Source organism: Malania oleifera, chromosome 7 (assembly GCF_029873635.1).
Source record: "Malania oleifera isolate guangnan ecotype guangnan chromosome 7, ASM2987363v1, whole genome shotgun sequence".
NCBI classification, from domain to species: domain Eukaryota; kingdom Viridiplantae; phylum Streptophyta; class Magnoliopsida; order Santalales; family Ximeniaceae; genus Malania; species Malania oleifera.
The window spans coordinates 65,896,879-65,913,745 of NC_080423.1; the positions used below are offsets into that span (position 1 = coordinate 65,896,879).

A 16,867-nucleotide genomic window follows, 5' to 3' on the forward strand; every position below is an offset into this window, starting at 1 on the left:
AAAAGATTCTCCCCTCTTACCCCCTTCTCCCCCTTTTTGCAGGTGAAATGAACCACGGTTATTATGATACGGCACGATTCGTAGCTAGATGAAACCGTGCAACCACACGGATTAAACGATTGGGTGTGGGTACACGATGGTCCGCGGCAGCAGGGTGAAACCATTGTCTGATAATGGGGCCAATGGGGGCAGTCGGATCGTAGTAGGTACTCGGCAAGTGTCTGCTACGTCATGGCAATTGGACCGAGTACCAGTGCACACCCGAGCCACGGGGTAACACTGGTTATAGGGATATTTTGCTGTTGGTCTCGATAATCTTAAATGTCGAAAGGACAATGTGGGAATTCCATTGTAATAGGAATATAATATACTAAGGCATTATGTATTGAAAATATGATTTATATTCCCAGATGTTGAATTAAAATATGCATGTATGCAGTCCCACCACTGTTGTAACTCCTTCCTTACTGAGAGGTGTCTCGCCCTATCTTACACCTTTGGTTTCAGGTCCATCCGTGCGTCGGTCCTAGTCGATAAGGGACTAGGGAGGTTATTTTGTTAGCTTACGTAATCATCTAAATTTTGTACTAAACTTGATGAAAGTCCTTTTTGGAGGGTTTGTATATGACGAGTACTCTAGCCGAAGTAGGTACTTATGGATTATTATTGAACGTCAAGGGTATAAGGCTAGTAGTAATCCTTGGATGTTTATGTTTTTTCCGCGACATTTATCATCATGATTATGTATGATTTATTACTCGTATGTCCCTGTTTAGGGCCGGTTGTTTCCATCTCTTGAACACAGTATAGTATTTGATTATTTGAGTGACACCTAAATTCCGTGAAGGGCCGGGTCCTTCGTTGGTATCAGAGCCCGTAGCCAGTCGGAAGTATGATTGATTCTGCTGCCTGGTTAGGATATGTGCTAAACGAAGAAGTTGTCTGTTTTTTACATCTGAATATACCAGGGTATAGGACATGGAATGACCGTGAGTTTTGGTTTGTATATCCTTGAAATGAAAACAATTGGTAGCTTCTGTGTTTTTTCTGATCAATTCGAAAGGTTTCAAAAATCATGGCCAATCTATTGATTGTGTTTTGTTTCCAAGTGGAAGACATAACTTGAGTTTAGAATGATTATTTTATATTAATGGAGTTACATCGATATTCGATGTTGGATTTAAGGAACTGAGTCTAAGTATGAGTTTAGTTGATGCTTAGGCTATTACCATTCTTAATTGAATTCTCGTAAATGTTTGCAGGATGGAATCCAGGGATATCACTGCCATATAGGTTGGCATTAGTATGAGGTGCCCGGCCCCTAGGTGGTACGACTCTACTAGTTGTTACTTTAATTCGCACAGCACCTTATGGCTGAGGTAGTGCTTCCGAATAGAGGGCAGGATCATCCTATACTAATAGTTGGGTTGCTCCATTGAGCAGTTCATTCACCATATTGAAGCCCTCCCTTCTTTTGTGGGCGGTACAGATCCCGTTCGTGCTTAAAGTGAACCGGAGATCGGAATCTTAGGTGTGTTTAACTGTCACTGAAAAGCAGAATCACCTTCGCCCACTTTCAAGTTGGCAGGGGAGGCTGAGAGATGGTGAGGGTCTGTAAAGCAGATGGAGTAGCACCGACCGATACCGATAGTGTTTACATGGGCCCGATTCAGAGCTCTTCTTTGGAAACGTTTATTCTCCGGCCAAATTAAAACGCGAAAAGGAAGGAATTTTAATGAATTTGACCGCGTTCACTACATTTCTGCAGTAACGCGGCCAAGTTCTAGGAGCTGTCGTTTGCTCCATTCGTGATTCCATGATGAAGCAAGAAGATTGGAAGTTTCAGAGGGGTTTTGAGGAGCGAAGATCCGTAAGCAGACGGCGATTCTACTTACGGATTTGCTACATGGTTGGCGTAAAGTCACGGTAGCAGAGAGTGTTACTAGAGGATGCAGAGTTCAGGTTACAGAAGAGACCAGCTCCTCCTATTAATTCATCTGGGGCAACAGAAGTATTGGAAGAAAAATAGTGTTGCACGTCCCAGAATGCCGCAAGTGTTCCCGTTCCTCTTTATGTGGTAGAAACAACCCCAGGGGCAAAGTGTTGGGTTGGGCTACTTGGCCTGTATGCGCTGTGGTAGACACGGACAGCATGAAGACTGTCCGAGCGAGATGATGGAGTAACACCGCATACCGAGGGAAGCTTCCGAACAGCATGGGTGCGTAGCAGGGGGTTACTGCCCAGCGCTAGGGTATTTCTCTGACCCTGGTGACCTGAAACGCTGGTGACGTGGTCGACAGGTACTATTATTAATGTGTTTTTTCATGAAGCTGTAGTACTTTTTTGAGTTCGGAGCTACGCATTCTTTATTTTTTCCGTAATGTTTTTTAACTATGTGGTTTGTATATGCAACTGTTTAGTTAATGAACTGGTATGACTACGCCGTCTGGGTCCTGCAGTCGGTGTAGTAAGTTTAGTCCGTAACTTCCTTGGAATCAGAGAGAATACTACCAGTTTAACCTAGTGGTCTATACCTGCATTGTTTTTATATCACCCTTGGATGGACTGTTTTCGGCCATATGCTAGCTGATTGCCGCAAGTGCGAGAGGTGTTTGTTTAAACCACCAGGGGAGCAGAATTCAATTCCAGGGTCTTTGTGTGCGGGTCTACACCAGAATCCTTTCACTTTGCAAGCTAGAGGCTACTCCTAGATGCTTCCAGGGTATCTGGCGTTTTGAAAGATATCCGGTTGGAAGCAAATAAGCTGGAACAATTGCGTATGTGCGATTCCCGACGTGTTCCTTAAGGACTTGTCAGTTCCCTCCGCAGGAAGTGGAATTCGCGATAGAGCTATTCAGTACGGCCCGATATCGAAAGCTTCCGTACCGTATGGCTCCTCTGAATTGAAAGAACTTAAGAACACCTTCAGGAGCTCCTAACAAGGGTAACTTCGCCTAGTATTTCTCCTTGGGGAGGCCCTTTTTTGTTTGTTTAAGAAGAAGGATGGGTCGATGAGAATGTGCATCGACTACAGAGAACTGAACAAGGTGACGGTAAAGAATAAATATCCGCTACCTCGAATCGATGATCTGTTTGACCAGCTTCAAGGCACGCAGATCTACTCTAAGATTGATCTACGATCTGGGTATCACCAGCTGAAGGTGAAAGTGGAAGACATTCCTAAGACGGCATTTCGAACTCGGTATGGCCATTATGAATTTATGGTTATGCCTTTTGGTTTGACTAATGCACCTGCAGCGTTTATGGATTTGATGAACAGGGTCTTTCACGAATATTTAGACCGGTTCGTCGTGGTATTTATCGACGACATCCTAGTGTATTCTAGGAGCGCTGCAGAGCATGAGGGGCATTTGAGGCTTGTCTTGCAAATGCTTAGGAATAAGAAATTGTATGCTAAATTGAAGAAGTGTGAGTTCTGGCTAGAGCAGATTGCGTTTCTTGGTCACATCGTGTCCAAGGAAGGTGTATCCGTGGACCCGAGTAAGATTGAAGCAGTAGTGAACTGGGCGAGACCGAAAAATGTTCAGGAAGTAAGAAGCTTTTTAGGTCTTGCAGGTTACTACCGTCGTTTTGTGAAAGGGTTCTCCAGTTTAGCAAGTCCTTTGACGCGACTCACGAGGAAGAACGTGAGGTACGTTTGGACTGAGGAGTGTGAATTGAGTTTCCAGGAGCTGAAACGGCGACTGGTTACTGCTCCAATCCTGACCATTCCTTCAGGGGATGGTGGATTCGTTATTTATAGTGACGCCTCTAAGAAGGGTCTTGGTTGTGTTCTAATGCAGCAGAGCAGAGTAATTGCTTATGCTTCTCGGCAACTTAAAGAGTACGAGAAGAACTACCCGACACATGATATGGAATTAGAAGCGGTAGTATTTGCATTAAAAATTTGGAGGCATTACTTGTATGGTGAAAAGTGCGAGATTTTTACTGACCATAAAAGTCTTAAATACTTTTTCACCCAGAAGGAGCTGAACATGAGACAACGCAAGTGGCTAGAGTTGATTAAAGACTACGACTGTGTTATTAGCTATCACCCAGGAAAGACTAATGTGGTAGCTGATGCTCTGAGTCGGAAGTCTATTGATGCGCCTGTTTCAGCGATTAGAGTTCAGCACCAAATTTGTATGGACTTGGAAAGGTTGGGCTTGGAAGTGGTAGAAGGAAATCATCAGGCTGTCCTTGCCAGCTTGATGGTGCAACCGACCTTACAAGAGAGGATCCGTGTAGCGCAAAAAGAGGATCCAGAGTTAGTTGAGGTTATAGAAGGAGTTCGGAATGGTTTAAAGCCAGACTTCAGTATTTCTGGTGATGGGATACTGAGATTCCGCAGCAGGGTTTGCGTTTCGAATGATGCCATAATTAAACGGGTTATTCTAGAGGAGGCACACCGTTCGCTCTACACTGTACATCCTGGTAGTACGAAAATGTACCGGGATTTGAGGGAATTTTTCTGGTGGTCTAATATGAAAAGAGAGATCGCCCGATTTGTAGAACAGTGCCTGACATGTCAGCAGATTAAAGCAGAACATCGGAAGCCGGAAGGACCACTTCAACCACTCGACGTCCCTGAGTGGAAGTGGGAACATGTCTCAATGGATTTTGTGACGGGTTTACCTGCGGCGATGCATGGGCAGAACGCCATATGGGTTATAGTAGATCGGTTGACGAAGACTGCACACTTCATTCCAATCAGAGTCAGCTACTCTCTGAATAGGCTGGCAGAACTTTATGTGCAGGAGGTGGTACGACTCCATGGTGTTCCTATATCTATTGTTTCAGATCGAGATCTGCGTTTTACATCTCGTTTCTGGAAAAGTTTACAGGATGCCTTGGGATCGCGATTGATGTTCAGTACGTCTTTTCACCCACAGACGGATGGACAGTTAGAGAGAACTATTCAGACGTTAGAAGATATGTTGCGGGCTTGTATACTAGATTTTGGTAATATTTGGATACGATATCTACCGCTTGTTGAATTTGCATATAACAACAGTTACCAGGCGAGCATAGAGATGGCACCTTATGAGGCTTTGTACGGTCATCGGTGTCGATCTCCGTTGTACTGGGATCAAGTAGGTGAGCGGCAGATACTAGGTCCAGAACTGATTCAGCAGACCTCTGCAAAGGTCGCATTGATCAGGAAAAGAATTAAAGCAGCTCAGAGTCGACAAAAGAGTTATGCTGATACTCATCGGCGAGAGTTGGAATTTGAAGTAGGAGATATGGTATTCTTGAGAATCGCTCCGATGAAAGGGGTGATGAGATTCGGGAAGAAGGGGAAGCTAAGTCCTCGGTATGTCGGGCCTTTTGAAATCCTTGAAAGGATAGGTTTGGTTGCTTATCGAGTGGCTTTACCTCCAACATTATCCCGAGTTCATGATGTATTTCACGTGTCTGTACTGAGGAAGTACATACCAGATCCATCGCATGTACTGAGTTACAAACCTCTAAAGATTAGTGAGACTTTATCATATGAGGAGGTATCAGTACTAATATTAGATCGGAAAGTTCAACAGTTACGGACTAGGGAAATACCGCTAGTGAATTTATTATGGCGTAACCATACAGTGGAGGAAGCTTCATGGGAGTTAGAGTCAGAAATACACCAGAAGTACCCGCAGTTATTTTCGGATGGTACGTAATTATGTATAGTAGTATAGATGGTATGGTCTTCGGGAGAGTTTTGTGTGTGTAATCTTCCGAAGCATCACATTGTAACCACGGTATTCCTCCGCCATAAGCGAGGGTAGATAATAACTTCGCGCCGGAGCTGCTTTGAGGGTGGCTGCCGACTCTTCTGTAGGTCTCCGACGTAAGGTAGAGTATGTTTGGTATCAGTTGGTGAATTTCAGGGACGAAAATTCTTATAAGGAGGGGAGATTGTAGTAACCCGACCCCAAAAAAAAAAAAACAGATATTTGGAGAAGATATTTTGAAAAGAGATATTTTAAGATATTTATATATAAATATCTTGAAGGAGATATTTATTTAGATTACTTAAGGGCTAAGTAAAGATTTATTCTATAAATTCTCTTATCCTCTCTCATTCTCTCATTCTCTCATTCTCTCTCTCTCTCTCTCTCTCTCTCTCTCATTTTCTCTCTCTCTCTCTCTAAGATCCTTCGCCGTTCGTCATCCGTTTCCAAAAACGGAGGGTACTGCGTGGATCAGAAGAGGAAACTCTACACTTTTAGTGGATCGGATCGTCGTTTCAGAGAGTTTCGGGTTTTCTCAAGAATCGAGGTAGGAATCTGATCCTAATTTTGATTGGATATTTGGATAGCAGTAGAAAACATAGTAAGGTTATGTTCTGTGGTTTTAGGTTTTCGGGATCTCGGGTTGTCGTTTTGGACCGTTTTCGTACGAAATTTTATTTCGAATATAAGGTAAGGGGAACTTAATTACAACAGCATTTTTGGAAAACTAAACAGCTAAAAAGCTAGTTTATGTTATTATGTATGATTTAACTGCTTATTTTTGAAATTCTACCGAGTAGAAATGCCGGTTTGACGATTTTACGATTTTTGGTAAAAACGAGGATTTCGACGTGTGATCTCCAAATTTTACAAATATTGTTTATTTATGTTTATACTATAGTAGGAGAGGCTCGAATCCTTTATTTATTTAGTTAAACTATGTATATTGAATTTCTATCATTTAGCGGGTTTTTGTATTAAACTTGTGTGATATATGTTGAAATGGAAATGAACGTATTTTCTATACTACTGATATAGAATATGGGAATGAAATTCCAATTTGTTATACTGACAATGTGATAAACAGAGGCTGGTGATACACCGAGCCGCATCAGTAAACAAAGAGGGGTAAACCAGGTAGAAAGACGCCGATTTGAACCCGCTGGAGTTATTTCTATACTATTGATATAGATTATGGGAGATAAAATCATATTTGTATAAATTGAATTTATGATACACGGAACCACAGCTTGAGAGTCCCGGGAGGGTTGAAAAATACTTTCTTTGCAGGGTGAAATGAAACCACTGTTATATGATACAGCACGATATCGTAGCTAGATGTACACGTGCAACCACACGTATTAAACGATGTGGGTACCAAGATAGTCGGCTAGCAGGGTGAAACCATTGGCTGATATTGGGCCAATGGGGGCAGTCGGATCGTATGTAGGTACTCGGCAGTGTCTGCACGAACAGGGCATTGGACGAGTACCAGTGCACAACCCGAGCCACGGGGTAAAACTGGTTATAGGGATATTTTGCTGTTGGTCATCTGATAAATCATTAAATGGTCGAAAGACAGATGTGGAAATTTTGTAATATGAATAATGATATAACTGATGCATTACTGTATTGAAAATATTTAATTTATATTCCAGATGTTGAATGAAAATATGCATGTATGCAGTCACACACTGTTGTAACTCCTTCTTCCTTACTGAGAGGTGTCTCGCCCTATCTTACAACCTTTGTTTTCAGGTCCATCCATGCGTCGGTCCTAGTAGATAAAGGGACTAGGGAGGTTATTTTGGTTAGCTTACGTAAGCATCTAAATTTTGTACTAAACTTGATGAAAGTCCTTTTTGGAGGGTTGTAATATGACGATTACTCTAAGTCCGAATGTATGTAAATTATGGATGTATTAGTGAACTCTGGTATAAGGCTAGTAGTAATCCCAATGGATGTTTATGTTTTTCCGCGACATTTACATCATGATTATGTATGATTTACACTCGTATGTCCCTGTTTAGGGCCGGTTGTTTCCATATCTTGAACAAGTATAGGTATTTGATGTATGTGAGTGACACCTAAGTCCGTGTAAAGGGCCGGGTCGTTACAAATGCCATTATAGAAAGAATCAAAGACAACAAATATGAAGGCAAGGCTACTCAAGTAGAAGAGTTTGTTGTCATTAGTGGTCATAAAATTGCCAATAAGGGTTCTAATTCTCATGAAAAGTGGATTCTTGGTAGTGGTGTGACTCATTATACATGTTCACATAGCTAATGGTTTGATTATAATGATATATGCAAGGATAGTTTTTGTTACAATGAAAAACAACTCAAGTGACATGGGACACCATCCAAGAAATTCTAGGTTCAATGGAAATGAAGCTCTTGCTACTAGAGGAAAATCAAATGACATGGGACACCATCCAAAGGCTATTCAAAAAGTTGGAATGCTAAACTTGTTTGTTGGCATTGCGGGAAAAAAGGAAATGTCAAGAAGGAAAGTTGTTATAGAAAGAATCAAAGACAACAAACATGAAGGCAAGGCAACTCAAGTAGAAGAGTCCATTGTCATTAGTGATCATAACATTGCCAATACGAGTTCTAATACTCATGAAAAATGGATTCCTAGTGGTGCAACTCATTATACGCTACGTGCACACATAGACTGAAAAACAACTATAAATTTATTGTGGTAGGAGTTAGCAGTGTCTAGACATAAATGTATAGTAGTGTTGTGAGAATGATACGAAGGATGAGAAAGAAAGTGCAAAGATTTAGGTAAGGTAAAATGTATAAAGGATGAGAAAGAAAATGTCCTGGTTAAAAAAAGAAGACATAAAAGAGAGGTGGCGAAGATTCTTTGATAAGTTGTTTAATAAAAACCAAATTGAAAGTTTGAACTTAGATTTGACAAATAAGGAAGATACTAAAAATATGAAATTTATCCATAAATTAGCATCAGTGAAGTGAAGATGGCACTAAAAAAGATGAAAAGTGGGAAATTATAGGAACAGATAACATCACAATTGAAGTTTGGAAATGTTTAGGGTTTATTTGAAGTGCATGGTTAACAAATCTTTTCAACACTATTACAAAAACCAAGAGAATGTCGAAGGAGTGGAGGAAAAGCACAATATTACCTTTATACAAAAACAAAAGTGATATTCAAAATTGTAATAACTACCGCAGAATCAAACTTATGAGCCAAACGATGAAATTGCGGGAAGGGTAATTTAACAAAGGATAAGGCTAGAAATGAGGGCCTTAGAGAATCAACTTGGTTTTATGGAGGTCAACAACAAAAATTATTCATCTTCTAAGAAGGTTAATTGAAAAGTTTAGGGAAAAGAAGAGGGTATGCATATGGTTTTTATTGACCTAGAGAAAGCCTATGATAGAGTACCTATGGAAGTCCTTTGGTGGGTTTTGGAAAATAAGGGAGTATGCAACAGATATGCTAATGTCATTAAGGATATGTAAGATAGAGTAACAACTAATAATCTAATATTAGGACTGAATGAGGCGAATCTAAAAAATTCCAATCACAATGGGGGTACATTAAGGTTCTACTTTGAGTCTGTATCTAAAGCTATAATGATCAATGAACTCACTAGGAATGTCCAAAAGGAGATCTCATGGTATATGTTGTTTGTAAATGATATTGGTCTAATTGATGAAAGTAAGAGTAGAGTAGAATATAAGTCAAAACTATGGAGAAAAACTTTGGAGTCTAAAGGCACTAGAATAAGTAGAAATAAGATAGACTATATGAAATATAACTTTAGTCATGTAAAGGGAAATATTGGAGATAAGATTAAAATTGATAATCAAAAATTTAATAACACCACTAAATTTCGATACCTTGGATCTATCATACAAGCGAAGGGAGAGATGGAAGAGGATGTGATACGTAGAGTTAAGGTAAGTTGGGTAAAATGGAGGAGTGCTTCAAGCATGCTGTGTGCTCGTAGGAAAACCAAAAAAAAAAAAAAAGGCATTGATGGGCCATATGGCTCCCCACTTTGCAAGGGTAGAAGGAGGGTCATTATAGTGTACACAGCCTCACCCTTGCTTTTATGTATAAAGGTTGTTTCCTTCAACTCGAACCCATGACCAACCAGTCACAAAGGAGCAACCTTACTGTTGATCCAAGGCCCACCCTCAAAATTAAAAGGAAAGTTTGACAGGATGGCTATAAGACCAATCATGCTATATGGATCAAAATGTTGGGCAACTAAGAAGCAACATATCCAAAAAGTAAAAGTTGTCCAAATGTGAATGCTAAGATGGATGAGTGGCATAACTTTAACGGATAAATTAAAGAACAAACATATTCACAATAAGGTAGGCATACCACCAGTAGAAGATAAGATAATAGAAGGGCGACTCAGATGGTTTGGGCATTTAAAACATAGATCAAGTAGTGCTCCAGTGAGGAGGAGTGAGTTAGTTATTGTTACTGATGGTAGAAGGGATAGATGTAAACCCAAAATAACTTGGAATGAGTTAGTGAGGAAGGATCTAATAGCTCTTAAGCTAGCTGGGGAAAATTCCCTTGATTGTGTGAATTGGCAGAATATTCACATAGCCGACCCCACCCAGTGGGACTTATGGTTTCATGTTCTTGGTTGTGGTGTTTAGAGAATTTCTTGAAAATGTTACGCATGTACTAAACTTGAAAGGAAACATGATTTCGCTTGCGTAATTAGAAACAAATGGGGATAAGTTGTTGAGGTGGGAGTATCAAAATATCAAAGGGTGCACTTACAATGATAAGGGATCCTGAACTGGGAACTTGTACGCGTTATGGTCACATATTAATGAAAAAAGTGGGTAGTTCAAGTGCATGGGGAAAAAAAGCTTTTCAAGGAAGACATGAAAAGTGGTATGAGCAACAAACCGAAAGTCTACTTTGAGGGAAGGGCAATGGCATTTCCAATAAAGAAGGCTAGGCCACATAAGACTTTTATATGTTTCAAGTTAAGATAAACTTGGTAATACGGGTACGGGGCATGCAAGCTAGTGGTGGTCTTATATCAAGGTGGTGGTTGTGGGCTTGGTGATGGCACACCACATGTATGTGAGGTGCAGATTGTTTGGGTCGATCCTGCCCACGTGATACGACCCACGATTTATTCAAATTAAAATAAAATCTTTTGAAAAGGGGGAAAGGAGAGTTTGTTACATCAAAATTTGAGCCTTGCATGGAGCATGCATACAAGATTTAAAGTTTCTGGTTGGCATGGGAATAGTTTGCTATTCCAACTTGCTTTCAAGACCGATTAAGTTGTCTTATGTTTGTTTATGCATTAGTCGGAGGCTTGTCTTTTCAAGGCATGTATGCTTATCTTTTTGTAGCATGGTGGTTTTTTTTCCTGAAGAATCCTTTTAGGATAGTGCACATGTCTATCCTTCCTAAGCATGGGAGAGTATCCATGTATTGGCTTTGTGGACAACTACAGAGATATTATAGCATAATTATTTATTGGGTATTTGGTCATTATACATGCATGTGGAGCCTATATAAGGGTGTATATCCTATGGTCGTGTAAGAAGAAGATATAGAATAGAAATTCGTGGGTTTTGTGATCAAGCCAAAGAGAGAGAGAGTTCATAAGGGGTTCACCTTGGGTTCTTTGTCCCCCACATTTCTTTCTTGGGCTAGGAAAAGGTTAGTGGGATTTTGCAGGTAGAAACCTTGGGTTCTTTGTCCACCACATTTCTTTCTTGGGCTAGGGAAAGGTTAGTGGGTTTTTGTGAGAAGAAAAGTGTTAAAAAACTCTCTTGTATTTTCTCTACACTTCATAGTAGCTACTCTGGCCAAATTGCCTATGGATGCATGCCTAATCTCAAACCACATAAATTTCTTGTCTCATTGTAGCTGTATTTTCTTTTATTTCTTATTATTTTTATCTTGTCCCTTTGCTAATCAAGGTGGGTGATCTTTGTGGCCTAACACTCCCATCATATCAATGCCATCCACCTAAATCAAATCACTTTTCCTTGCAGGTAAATTGCATGTCCAAATCATCTTAACTAATTCTGTTTTCGTGTTCAACTCATGTTTCCCCTGTGGCCTATCACATATGCTTCCAAATAAAAAATAAGTAAATTTTGTTATATTTTAACTTCATACTTTGAAGGATATTCAATGTGGCCATTGTCTCCCCAAACAATTTCCACAAAAAAAATGTATGAACAATTGCAAAACTTTACTAAAGTTTCAGATGAGATGTTTTATTCAAATAGAAAGATTGAAAGCTCAATTTTTTGTTTCATTTTTTCAGAAAGATTGAAATCTCTTCCTTTTTTTCTTTTTTTCTTTTTTTGGCTGATATACATTTAGATTCCCACTACGAAGTTGAATTTTTCCAACAACTCAAAGTAAATGTGTAATCTATTCACACGCTGTTGAGAAGGAAAACTCACCCACAAGCAGAATTAGCCAATAGTGCAGCAACTAGTGAAACCATATTTGATAAATTAAAATTGGGATACATATCTTTCTGGAGGCTACTTAGAAAAAAAAAATGCAATACAAAACCTCTAATGTTAAGTCCAAACAAAAATAACCTAAGAAAAGAGAAGAAACAAAGATGCAAAACCCAGAAGAGTTCATGTATTGAAGAAATTTGGAAGATTAATAATGAAGTTTATAAGATTAAGCCTTCAGAACAATTTTCCTTAGCGTATGGCTTGGTAGCTGGAACAACGTATAACATTAGAACAACCACAATTTCAATTTTTCTTTGAACATTTAAACCCAAGAAAGCGAAAAAGCCCGCTGATTTAAGCTCTTGCAACAAAATTGCATGGAACTTACGATGAGCTTTTTTGTAGAAAAGAAAACATCTCATTCAAAAAAATAATAATAATTCCTCTTTTCTTCTCTTTTGTTTCCTCAAGAAACAAATGGGATTGTGATTCATTGGCAATACAAGGTAATTAAGAAAGGTATATTTAAAATTTTCTTTGGCTGAAGCAAAACTCTACAAAATGAGAGAGGCAGAAACTTGTATCTAAGCCTGTGAGCTAAATCAAGAGCAAAATCCGACTTAGAGCTAGATCGAATGCTTGGTGGCAAGTCATGATTAAAGGGGGAAGGCACAACCACGAAAGAGCAATACTTACAAACAAGAATGGGCAGTTCGATTGACATGGAACCACGTTGTCTACTATTGCATAAGGTGCAATTAATGCTTCTGCTTAGAGGGAAGGGAAATGGTATTTCCAATAAAGAAGGCTAGGCCACATATGACTTTTCTATTGTTCCGAGGCAAGATAAATTTGGAAATATGGGTAGGGGGAATGCAAGCTAGTGCTGGTTTTATATCAAGGTGGAGGTTGTCGGCTTGGTGATGGCACATGGAGATTTTTTGGGTTGGTCCTACCTATGTGGTGGGACCCCCAATTTATCCAAATTAAAATAAGATCTTTTGAAATGGGGGAAACGAGAGTTTGTTAGATCAGAAGTTGAACCTTGCATGGAGCACGCATACAATATTTAAAGTTTTTTGTTAGCATAAGAATAGTTTGCTATGCCAATTTGCTTTCAAGACCGATTAAGTTGTATTGCATTAGTCGAGTGCTAGGTTTTTAAGGCATGTATACTTAACCTTTAGTAGCATGGTGGTTTCTTTTCCTTGAAGAATCCTTTTACAATAATGTGCATGTCTATCCTTCCCAAGCATGGGAGAGTATGTTTTCAAAGCCATGTCTTGCCAAGTGTGGACAACATAGATGTTATAGCATAATTATTTAGTGGGTAGCCGGTTATTATATATGCATGTGGAGCCTATATAGGAAGTGATACCGCATGGCCGTGTAAGAAGAAGATGTAGAATAGAAATTCGCAAGAGAGAGAGTTTATAAGGGGTTCACCTTGGGTTCTTTTTCCTCCACATTTCTTTCTTGGTCTAAGAAAAAGTCATTGGGTTTTTGTGGGAAGAAACCTTGGGTTCTTCGTCCGCCACATTTCTTTCTTGGGCTAGGACAGGGTTAGTGAGTTTTTTGGGAAGAAAAGTATTAAAAACTCACTTGTATTTTCTCTACACTTCATAGTAACTGAGCTCTTACCAATTTGCCTGTGGAATGCATGCCTAGTCTCAAACCACATAAATTTCTTGAGTGATGGTTGTTCAATTTTATTTTATTTCTTACAATTTTTATCTTGACTCTTTGCTAATTAGGGTGTTGGTGATCCTTATGGCCCAACACTCCTGTCACATAAATGCCCATCCATATAAATCAAATTGCTATTCCTTGCTAATAAATTGCATGTCCAAACCATCTTAACTAATTCTCTTTTCATGTTCAATTCATGTTTCCCCTGGCCTGCCACATATGCTTTCAAATTACTAAAAATTAAGTAAACATTTTTTATATATTTTAATTTCATACTTTGTGATAGGTGATTCGATGTGACCATCGTCTTCCCAAACAATTTCCATAATTATGGGTATGAATAAGTACAAAACTTTACCAAAGTTTTAGATAAGATGTATTATTTCAACTGGAAAGATTGAAAGCTCAATTTTTGTTACATTTTTTCATAAAGATTGAAATCTCATTTTTTTGGCTGATACACATTTCGCTTCCCACTACCAAGTTGAATTTGTTCAACAAGACAAAATAAATGTGTAATCCATTCACACGCTATTGAAAAGGAAACTCGCCTGCGGACAGAATTAGCCAATCGTGCAGCAACTAGCGAAACCATATTGATAAGCTACTTACAAGAAAAATGCAATACAAAACCTCTGACTCTAACAGTCCAAACAAAAATAACTCAATAAAAGAGAAGAAACACATATGAGAAACCTGGAATTCATGTATTCAGTAAATTTGGAAGATTATTAGTGAAGCTTATATGATAAAGCCTTGAGAACAATTTTCCAGAGTGTATTGCATGGTAGCTTGAACAACATCTATCAATAGAACAATCACACTTTCAATTTTGTTTTGACCATTTGAACCCAAGAAAGCGAAAAAGACCGCTCAGTTAAGCTCTTGCAATGAAATTGCATGGTTGAGAACTTAAGATGAGCTTTTTCGTAGAAAAGAAAGCATCTGGTTCCAAAAAATACTTAATTTCTCTTTTCTTCCCTTTCGTTTCCTCAGAAACAAACGGGATTGTGATTCATAAGCAATTAAGAGAAACATATTTAAAATGATCTTCGACTGAAGCAAAATTCAACAACAATGAGGGAAAGACAAAGAGCGAGGGAAACAGAAACTCGAACCTGAGCTTGCGAACTGAATCAAGAGCAATGGAGAATCCGGCTTACAGCTGGATCAAACGCTTAGTGGCGAATGGCGATTGAGGGAGGAAGGTACAACCGCGAAAGATAAGAGGAAGAAAACGTACAAAACAGGATTGGGCTGTTCGATTGGAATGGAACCGCGTTGTCCGCTATCGCATAAAGCGCATTTAATGCTAATATAGACGTCCCCTCCTTTTCGTTTTTTCTTTTTCTTTTTTTAAAAAAGTGCCCAGAATCGAAGTGGATTTTTTATTTTATTTTTTATTTTTTTGAAGTTAAACTGTTCGTATCCTTATAAGAGGAGAGATTGCAAAACTTCACCATTACAATTATCCTGTCTGCTTCAAGGGCAATTCGTACAGTCACCATTTTCTTTTTTTGAAAAAGAAACATGGAAATAAAATATACCAAAAATTTTACAAACTAAGTTTGGGTAAAAACATAAGATCTTTCCTAAGACACAAATTTTAGGGACGTATCTAAAAATTATCAAAAAAAATATAAATTTCTTTTATATTTTACACAAACAAAATTGAAAAGAGATTTGTATATTTTTTAGTAAATCTTTGATAATTAATGTTTGTAACATTTTTGAAATTTTTGAAGAGGTCAATAAATTTTTAAAAATATTGGAGGTGGTCTGTAACTTTTTGTCAAATCATACGAAACAACAATATTTTTTGCCCTGAGTTTTATTTTTGAAAGATGATAATAGTTTGAATTTTAAAATTGATTTGTTAAAATGCAATTTACATATGGGTAGTTTTTTAAGAGAGAATTTAAAAATTTTGAGAAGAAATTTTATGAAAAGATGAATAAATAAGAAAACATTGATAGTTTTTAAAAATAGATTTATAAAATTTGAGAAGAATTACAAAAGTTTTATGAAAATACAAATAAATAAGAAAGCAACCTTAATATAATAGGGGTAGAATTATATTGAAATTGTAAATGAATTTCGAATTCTGTATATATTCCTCAAAAAGTATTACAAAAAATGTTTATATACACATGATAATAACAAAATTTATAACTGAAAGAATAAAATATCAACATAATAACAAATCTACAACTGAATATATATTTAGCAGATTGAATGCGGGAACACTCTGTTTTGCTAACTGAAAGAATGCTCTTGCAGGTAGCTGGTAATAAAGTTGTTGCAGGTGACTGGTAATTGGTTTGCTGGTTGTTTAAACTGATAACTGAAATGCTAATAATATGATCTGTTGCAGCATTGTGTAATGAAGAGGTGGAAGCTACTGCTTGATATAGTATCTGTTAATATGCCCCCTCAAGATGGAGATGGGGAATGGATATTCAACATACCCATCTTGCACAAGAGATGATGAAATGCATCAAAACCCAATGCTTTTGTAAAAATATCAGCTAACTGATGATGTGTTGGAATGTGAAGAAAATGAAGAAATCCAGCTTGAACTTTATCACAGACTAAATGACAATCAATATCTATATGCTTCATTCGTTCATGAAAAACAGGATTAGAGGCGATGTGTATTGCAGCTTGATTATCACAAAACAAAGAAATAGACAAAGAAATTGAAACACCAAGATCTTTGAGTAAGGTGACAAGCCATGTTAATTCACAAGCAGTAGTTACCATAGCTCAATATTCAGTTTCAGCAGAAGACCGAGAGACAGTAGTTTGCTTCTTAGATCGCCACAAGACAAGAGAATTAACAAGAAAAATACAGAATCTAGTAACTGATCGACGAGAATCAGGACAACTAGCCCAGTCTGAATCAATGAAACTAGTAAGTTTGAGTGATGAATGAGCAGAAAAAAATATTCCTTGGTCAGGAGAAGATTTAAGATAACAAAGCACATGATGAGCAGCATGAAGATGAGGTAACCG

The 16,867-nt window shown here is 38.3% G+C and overlaps 1 protein-coding gene across 2 annotated transcripts in view; it reads right to left on the minus strand.

Moving 5' to 3' along the window:
- LOC131160253 (syntaxin-52-like) overlaps window positions 1-15,292 on the minus strand; it is a 57,261-nt gene extending 41,969 nt beyond the window's left edge. For both annotated transcript variants that reach the window (XM_058115700.1, XM_058115701.1), the window contains exon 1: window positions 14,971-15,292. The gene's annotated coding sequence lies outside the window, so the exon portion shown is untranslated. The remainder of the gene's footprint in view (window positions 1-14,970) is intronic.
- Between the last annotated feature and the right edge of the window lie 1,575 nt (window positions 15,293-16,867).